Source organism: Phyllobates terribilis, unplaced genomic scaffold (genome assembly GCF_046119375.1).
Source record: "Phyllobates terribilis strain yellow unplaced genomic scaffold, ASM4611937v1 Scaffold_4__5_contigs__length_816908805, whole genome shotgun sequence".
In the NCBI taxonomy this organism is placed as follows: Eukaryota; Metazoa; Chordata; class Amphibia; order Anura; family Dendrobatidae; genus Phyllobates; species Phyllobates terribilis.
The window spans coordinates 5,630,570-5,639,681 of record NW_027362764.1 but is presented as its reverse complement, the minus strand read 5'-3'; positions in this window follow the sequence as shown (position 1 = coordinate 5,639,681).

The following is a 9,112-nucleotide window of genomic DNA, read 5'->3' as shown; positions in this document are numbered from 1 at the left end:
GGGGTTGCTAGGAGGGACCCACTGGTCGTCTAGAACCCATGGAGACATTTCGAGTTGCTAAGAGGGACCCACCGGTCGCCTGGTCCCATGGAAACTCTCAGAGAGGCCAGGGTGGGACCCTCGGGTCTCCTGGTCTTGTACCTCGATGGACTTCTAGCTTCCTAAACTTGCCGTTACCTCCTCTCTGTGGGGGCCCACCAGAAGCAGGGGGCCACTGGTTGAGGTAGTTGGCCCTGGAAGTCACAGCTGTTCTATCCCAGGCGGACGGAGAAGGAAGGGTGAGACTGTGTAATGTTGCACCATCTTGAGTATTTGCTGGGACTGTTCTATCTGTTTATTGTCCGCTTTGTGGTTCAATAAAGTATTGTCACACTGGTTTACCCTCACCCTGTGTTGTCTGAGTAGCGATATGCCCACGAAAGACCCCCCCGGGGGCTGTATGACCGGTTATGTCATGGACTCACTGTGGCCCTTGCGTGCTATTATTGGAGCAGGATGACTGGCTACGTCATGGAGTCACGAAGGAGTCTGAAACTTGATATAGGGGCTGAATGACTGACTGTTATGGAGTCACTGTGGCCCCTCCATGCTGTTATTGGGGCAGGATGATTGGCTATGTCATGGAGTCACTGTGGCCCCTGCCTGCTGAGTATTGGGGCAGGATGACGGGCTATGTTATGGAGTCAGTGTGGCCCCTGCATGCTATAATTGGGGCAGGATGATTGGCTATGTCATGGAGTCACTGTACCCCTGCATGCTATTATTGGGTAAAAACCTGCAAGAAGCAAAAATGAACAAAAACCCTGCTGTAAAAAAAATAAAAAGCAAAAGTGCATTTATATAGCTTCCCTGCCCTTATTCACACACTGAGGTCAACTTTGACACATGGTAAGGTTTTAAATATTAGACAGAGTAGGACCATCCCGAATATGGGGTCACCGTGCCGTGGTTGGACGGCTTTTACACTATTTTTGATCAAAAACAGTGTTGCTAAAAACCCTATGTTATTTAAATGCACTTTTGCTTTTTATTTTTTTTACAGCAGGGATTTTGTTCATTTTTGCTTCTTGTAGTTTTTTTTTTGGAATTATGGTCAGTTTAAACGTGCATTTAAGTGCTGCATGCATACCAACTTAAACCAAGCTCAGTTTTTGTGTTTATGCTATTATTGGGGCAGGATGATTGGCTAGGTCATGGAGTCACTGTGGCCCCTGCATGCTATTATTGGGGCAGGATGACGGGCTATGTCATGGAGTCACTGTGGCCCCTGCATGCTATTATTGGGGCAGGATGACGGGCTATGTCATGGAGTCACTGTGGCCCCTGCATGCTATTATTGGGGCAGGATGATTGGCTAGGTCATGGAGTCACTGTCGCCCCTGCCTGCTGAGTATTGGGGCAGGATGACGGGCTATGTCATGGAGTCAGTGTAGCCCCCGCATGCTATTATTGGGGCAGGATGACAGGCTATGCTATGGAGTCACTGTGGCCCCTGCTTGCTATTATAAGGGCTGGAAGACGGCTACGTCATGGAGTCGCTGTGGCCCCTGCTTGCTATTATTGGGGCAGGATGACGGGCTATGTTATGGAGTCACTGTGACCCCTGCATGCTATTATTGGGGCAGGATGACGGGCTATGTTATGGAGTCACTGTGGCCCCGGCATGCTATTATTGGGGCAGGATGACGGGCTATGTTATGGAGTCACTGTGACCCCTGCATGCTATTATTGGGGCAGGATGATGGGCTATGTTATGGAGTCACTGTGGCCCCTGCATGCTATTATTGGGGCAGGATGATGGGCTATGTCATGGAGTCACTGTGGCCCCTGCATGCTATTATTGGGGCAGGATGACGGGCTATGTCATGGAGTCACTGTGGCCCCTGCATGCTATTATTGGGGCAGGATGACTGGCTATGTCATGAAGTCACTGTGGCCCCTGCATGCTATTATTGGGGCAGGATGACGGGCTATGTTATGGAGTCACTGAGGCCCCGGCATGCTATTATTGGGGCAGGATGACTGGCTATGTCATGGAGTCACTGTGGCCCCTGCATGCTATTATAAGGGCTGGAAGACGGCTACGTCATGGAGTCGCTGTGGCCCCTGCTTGCTATTATTGGGGCAGGATGACGGGCTATGTTATGGAGTCACTGTGACCCCTGCTTGCTATTATTGGGGCAGGATGACGGGCTATGTTATGGAGTCACTGTGGCCCCGGCATGCTATTATTGGGGCAGGATGACGGGCTATGTTATGGAGTCACTGTGGCCCCTGCATGCTATTATTGGGGCAGGATGATGGGCTATGTCATGGAGTCACTGTGGCCCCTGCATGCTATTATTGGGGGAGGATGACGGGCTATGTCATGGAGTCACTGTGGCCCCTGCATGCTATTATTGGGGCAGGATGACTGGCTATGTCATGAAGTCACTGTGGCCCCTGCATGCTATTATTTGGGCAGGATGACGGGCTATGTTATGGAGTCACTGAGGCCCCGGCATGCTATTATTGGGGCAGGATGACTGGCTATGTCATGAAGTCACTGTGGCCCCTGCATGCTATTATTGGGGCAGGATGACTGGCTATGTCATGAAGTCACTGTGGCCCCTGCCTGCTATTATTTGGGCAGGATGACGGGCTATGTTATGGAGTCACTGAGGCCCCGGCATGCTATTATTAGGGCAGGATGACGGGCTATGTAATGAAGTCACTGTGGCCCCTGCATGCTATTATTTGGGCAGGATGATGGGCTATGTTATGGAGTCATTGTGGTCCCTGCATGCTATTATTGGGGCAGGATGATGGGCTATGTTATGGAGTCACTGTGGCCCCTGCATGCTATTATTGGGGCAGGATGATGGGCTATGTCATGGAGTCACTGTGGCCCCTGCATGCTATTATTGGGGCAGGATGACGGGCTATGTTATGGAGTCATTGTGGTCCCTGCATGCTATTATTGGGGCAGGATGATGGGCTATGTTATGGAGTCACTGTGGCCCCTGCATGCTATTATTGGGGCAGAATGACGGGCTATGTTATGGAGTCGCTGTGGCCCCTGCTTACTATTATTGGGGCAGGATGACGGGCTATGTTATGGAGTCATTGTGGTCCCTGCATGCTATTATTGGGGCAGGATGACGGGCTATGTTATGGAGTCACTGTGGCCCCGGCATGCTATTATTGGGCAGGATGACGGGCTACGTCATGGAGTCACTGTGGCCCCTGCATGCTATTATTGGGGCAGGATGACGGGCTACGTCATGGAGTCACTGTGGCCCCTGCATGCTATTATTGGGGCAGGATGACGGGCTATGTCATGGAGTCACTATGGCCCTGGCATGCTATTATTGGGGCAGGATGACGGGCTATGTTATGGAGTCATTGTGGTCCCTGCATGCTATTAATGGGGCAGGATGACGGGCTATGTTATGGAGTCACTGTGGCCCCTGCATGCTATTATTGGGGCAGAATGACGGGCTATGTCATGGAGTCGCTGTGGCCCCTGCATGCTATTATTGGGGCAGGATGACAGGTTATGTCATGGAGTCACTGTGGCCCCTGCTTACTATTATTGGGGCAGGATGACGGGCTATGTTATGGAGTCACTGTGGCCCCTGCATGCTATTATTGGGGCAGGATGACGGGCTATGTTATGGAGTCACTGTGGTCCCTGCATGCTATTATTGGGGCAGGATGACGGGCTATGTTATGGAGTCACTGTGGCCCCTGCTTGCTATTATTGGGGCAGGATGACGGGCTATGTCATGGAGTCACTGTGACCCCTGCATGCTATTATTAGGGCAGGATGATGGGCTATGTTATGGAGTCACTGTGGCCCCTGCATGCTATTATTGGGGCAGGATGACAGGCTATGTTATGGAGCCACTGTGGTCCCTGCATGCTATTATTGGGGCAGGAAGACGGGCTATGTTATGGAGTCACTGTGGACCCTGCATGCTATTATTGGGACAGGATGATGGGCTATGTCATGGAGTCACTGTGGCCCCTGCTTGCTATTATTGGGGCAGGATGACGGGCTATGTCATGGAGTCACTGTGGCCCCGGCATGCTATTATTGGGGCAGGATGACGGGCTATGTTATGGAGTCACTGTGGCCCCGGCATGCTATTATTGGGGCAGGATGACGGGCTATGTTATGGAGTCACTGTGGCCCCAGCCTGCTGAGTACTGGGGCAGGATGACAGGTTATGTCATGGAGTCACTGTGGCCCCTGCAGGCTATTATTGGGGCAGGATGACGGGCTATGTCATGGAGTCACTGTGGCCCCGGCATGCTATTATTGGGGCAGGATGACTGGTAATGTCATGGAGTCACTGTGGCCCCTGCATGCTATTATTGGGGCAGGATGACGGGCTATGTTATGGAGTCACTGTGGCCCCAGCCTGCTGAGTACTGGGGCAGGATGACAGGTTATGTCATGGAGTCACTGTGGCCCCTGCAGGCTATTATTGGGGCAGGATGACGGGCTATGTCATGGAGTCACTGTGGCCCCTGCTTGCTATTATTGGGGCAGGATGACGGGCTATGTCATGGAGTCGCAGTGGCCCCTGCATGCTATTATTGGGGCAGGATGACGGGCTATGTCATGGAGTCGCAGTGGCCTCTGCTTGCTATTATTGGGGCAGGATGACGGGCTATGTCATGGAGTCACTGTGGCCCCTGCATGCTATTATTGGGGTACGATGACGGGCTATGTTATGGAGTCACTGTGGCCCCTGCATGCTATTATTGGGGCAGGATGACTGGCTATGTCATGAAGTCATTGTGGCCCCTGCATGCTATTATTTGGGCAGGATGACGGGCTATGTTATGGAGTCACTGAGGCCCCGGCATGCTATTATTGGGGCAGGATGACTGGCTATGTCATGAAGTCACTATGGCCCCTGCATGCTATTATTGGGGCAGGATGATGGGCTATGTCATGGAGTCACTGTGGCCACGGCATGCTATTATTGGGGCAGGATGACTGGCTATGTTATGGAGTCACTGTGACCCCTGCATGCTATTATTAGGGCAGGATGATGGGCTACGTTATGGAGTCACTGTGGCCCCTGCATGCTATTATTGGGGCAGGATGACTGGCTATGTTATGGAGTCACTGTGGCCCCTGCATGCTATTATTGGGGCAGGATGACGGGCTATGTTATGGAGTCACTTTGGCCCCTGCATGCTATTATTGGGGCAGGATGACGGGCTATGTTATGGAGTCACTGTGGCCCCTGCATGCTATTATTGGGGCAGGATGACGGCTATGTTATGGAGTCACTTTGGCCCCTGCATGCTATTATTGGGGCAGGATGACGGGCTATGTCATGGAGTCACTGAGGCCCCTGCATGCTATTATTGGGGCAGGATGACGGGCTATGTCATGGAGTCACTGTGGCCCCTGCTTGCTATTATTGGGGCAGGATGACGGGCTATGTCATGGAGTCACTGTGGCCCCTGCATGCTATTATTGGGGCAGGATGACGGGCTATGTCATGGAGTCACTGTGGCCCCTGCTTGCTATTATTGGGGCAGGATGACGGGCTATGTCATGGAGTCACTGTGGCCCCTGCTTGCTATTATTGGGGCAGGATGACGGGCTATGTTATGGAGTCGCTGTGGCCCCTGCATGCTATTATTACTGCAGGATGACTGGCTATGTCATGGAGTCACTGTGGCCCCTGCTTGCTATTATTGGGGCAGGATGACGGGCTATGTCATGGAGTCACTGTGGCCCCTGCATGCTATTATTGGGGCAGGATGATGGGCTATGTCATGGAGTCACTGAACCCCCAGAATGCTATTATTGGGGCAGGATGACGGACTATGTCATGGAGTCACTGTGGCCCCTGCATGCTATTATTGGGGCAGGATGACGGGCTATGTCATGGAGTCACTGTGGCCCCTACTTGCTATTATTGGGGCAGGATGATGGGCTATGTTATGGAGTCACTGTGGCCCCTGCATGCTATTATTTGGGCAGGATGATGGGCTATGTCATGGAGTCACTGTGGCCCCTGCATGCTATTATTGGTGCAGGATGACGGGCTATGTCATGGAGTCTCTGTGGCCCCTGCATGCTATTATTGGGGCAGGATGACGGGCTATGTCATGGAGTCACTGTGGCTCCTGCATGCTATTATTGGGGCAGGATGATGGGCTATGTTATGGAGTCACTGTGGCCCCTGCATGCTATTATTGGGGCAGGATGACGGGCTATGTTATGGAGTCACTGTGGCCCCTGCTTGCTATTATTGGGGCAGGATGACGGGCTATGTCATGGAGTCACTGTGGCTCCTGCATGCTATTATTTGGGCAGGATGATGGGCTATGTTATGGAGTCACTGTGGCCCCTGCATGCTATTATTGGGACAGGATGATGGGCTATGCTATGGAGTCACTGTGGCCACGGCATGCTATTATTGGGACAGGATGATGGGCTATGTCATGGAGTCACTGTGGCCCCTGCATGCTATTATTGGGGCAGGATGACGGGCTATGTCATGGAGTCACTGTGGCCCCTGCTTGCTATTATTGGGGCAGGATGACGGGCTATGTCATGGAGTCACTGTGGCCCCTGCTTGCTATTATTGGGGCAGGATGACGGGCTATGTTATGGAGTCGCTGTGGCCCCTGCATGCTATTATTAGGGCAGGATGACTGGCTATGTCATGGAGTCACTGTGGCCCCTGCTTGCTATTATTGGGGCAGGATGACGGGCTATGTCATGGAGTCACTGTGGCCCCTGCATGCTATTATTGGGGCAGGATGATGGGCTATGTCATGGAGTCACTGAACCCCCAGAATGCTATTATTGGGGCAGGATGACGGACTATGTCATGGAGTCACTATGGCCCCTGCATGCTATTATTGGGGCAGGATGACGGGCTATGTCATGGAGTCACTGTGGCCCCTACTTGCTATTATTGGGGCAGGATGACGGGCTATGTCATGGAGTCACTGTGGCCCCTGCATGCTATTATTTGGGCAGGATGATGGGCTATGTCATGGAGTCACTGTGGCCCCTGCATGCTATTATTGGTGCAGGATGACGGGCTATGTCATGGAGTCTCTGTGGCCCCTGCATGCTATTATTGGGGCAGGATGACGGGCTATGTCATGGAGTCACTGTGGCCCCTGCATGCTATTATTGGGGCAGGATGATGGGCTATGTTATGGAGTCACTGTGGCCCCTGCATGCTATTATTGGGGCAGGATGACGGGCTATGTTATGGAGTCACTGTGGCCCCTGCTTGCTATTATTGGGGCAGGATGACGGGCTATGTCATGGAGTCACTGTGGCTCCTGCATGCTATTATTGGGGCAGGATGATGGGCTATGTTATGGAGTCACTGTGGCCCCTGCATGCTATTATTGGGACAGGATGATGGGCTATGCTATGGAGTCACTGTGGCCACGGCATGCTATTATTGGGGCAGGATGACGGGCTATGTTATGGAGTCACTGTGGCCCCGGCATGCTATTATTGGGGCAGGATGACGGGCTATGTCATGGAGTCACTGTGGCCCCTGCATGCTATTATTGGGGCAGGATGACGGGCTATGTTATGGAGTCACTGTGGCCTCTGCATGCTATTATTGGGGCAGGATGACGGGCTATGCTATGGAGTCACTGTGGCCCCGGCATGCTATTATTGGGGCAGGATGACGCGCTATGTCATGGAGTCACTGTGGCCCCTGCATGCTATTATTGGGACAGGATGACGGGCTATGCTATGGAGTCACTGTGGCCCCGGCATGCTATTATTGGGGCAGGATGACTGGCTATGTTATGGAGTCACTGTGGCCCCTGCTTGCTATTATTGGGGCAGGATGATGGGCTATGTTATGGAGTCACTGTGGCCCCTGCATGCTATTATTGGGGCAGGATGATGGGCTATGTTATGGAGTCGCTGTGGCCCCTGCATGCTATTATTGGGGCAGGATGACGGGCTATGTTATGGAGTCACTGTGGCCCCGGCATGCTATTATTGGGGCAGGATGACGGGCTATGTTATGAAGTCACTGTGGCCCCTGCATGCTATTATTGGGGCAGGATAACGGGCTATGTTATGGAGTCGCTGTGGCCCCTGCATGCTATTATTGGGGCAGGATGACGGGCTATGTTATGGAGTCGCTGTGGCCCCGGCATGCTATTATTGGCGCAGGATGACGGGCTATGCTATGGAGTCACTGTGGCCCCGGCATGCTATTATTGGGGCAGGATGACGGGCTATGTCATGGAGTCACTGTGGCCCCTGCATGCTATTATTGGGACAGGATGACGGGCTATGTTATGGAGTCACTGTGGCCCCTGCTTGCTATTATTGGGGCAGGATGATGGGCTATGTCATGGAGTCACTGTGGCCCCTGCATGCTATTATTGGGGCAGGATGACGGGCTATGTTATGGAGTCACTGTGGCCCCTGCTTGCTATTATTGGGGCAGGAAGACGGGCTATGTCATGGAGTCACTGTGGCCCCTGCATGCTATTATTGGGGCAGGATGACGGGCTATGTCATGGAGTCACTGTGGCCCCTGCTTGCTATTATTGGGGCAGGATGACGGGCTATGTCATGGAGTCACTGTGGCCCCTGCTTGCTATTATTGGGTCAGGATGACGGGCTATGTTATGGAGTCGCTGTGGCCCCTGCATGCTATTATTAGGGCAGGATGACTGGCTATGTCATGGAGTCACTGTGGCCCCTACTTGCTATTATTGGGGCAGGATGACGGACTATGTCATGGAGTCACTGTGGCCCCTGCATGCTATTATTGGGGCAGGATGACGGACTATGTCATGGAGTCACTGTGGCCCCTGCATGCTATTATTGGGGCAGGATGACGGGCTATGTCATGGAGTCACTGTGGCCCCTACTTGCTATTATTGGGGCAGGATGATGGGCTATGTCATGGAGTCACTGTGGCCCCTGCATGCTATTATTTGGGCAGGATGACGGGCTATGTCATGGAGTCACTGTGGCCCCTGCATGCTATTATTGGTGCAGGATGACGGGCTATGTCATGGAGTCTCTGTGGCCCCTGCATGCTATTATTGGGGCAGGATGACGGGCTATGTCATGGAGTCACTGTGGCTCCTGCAT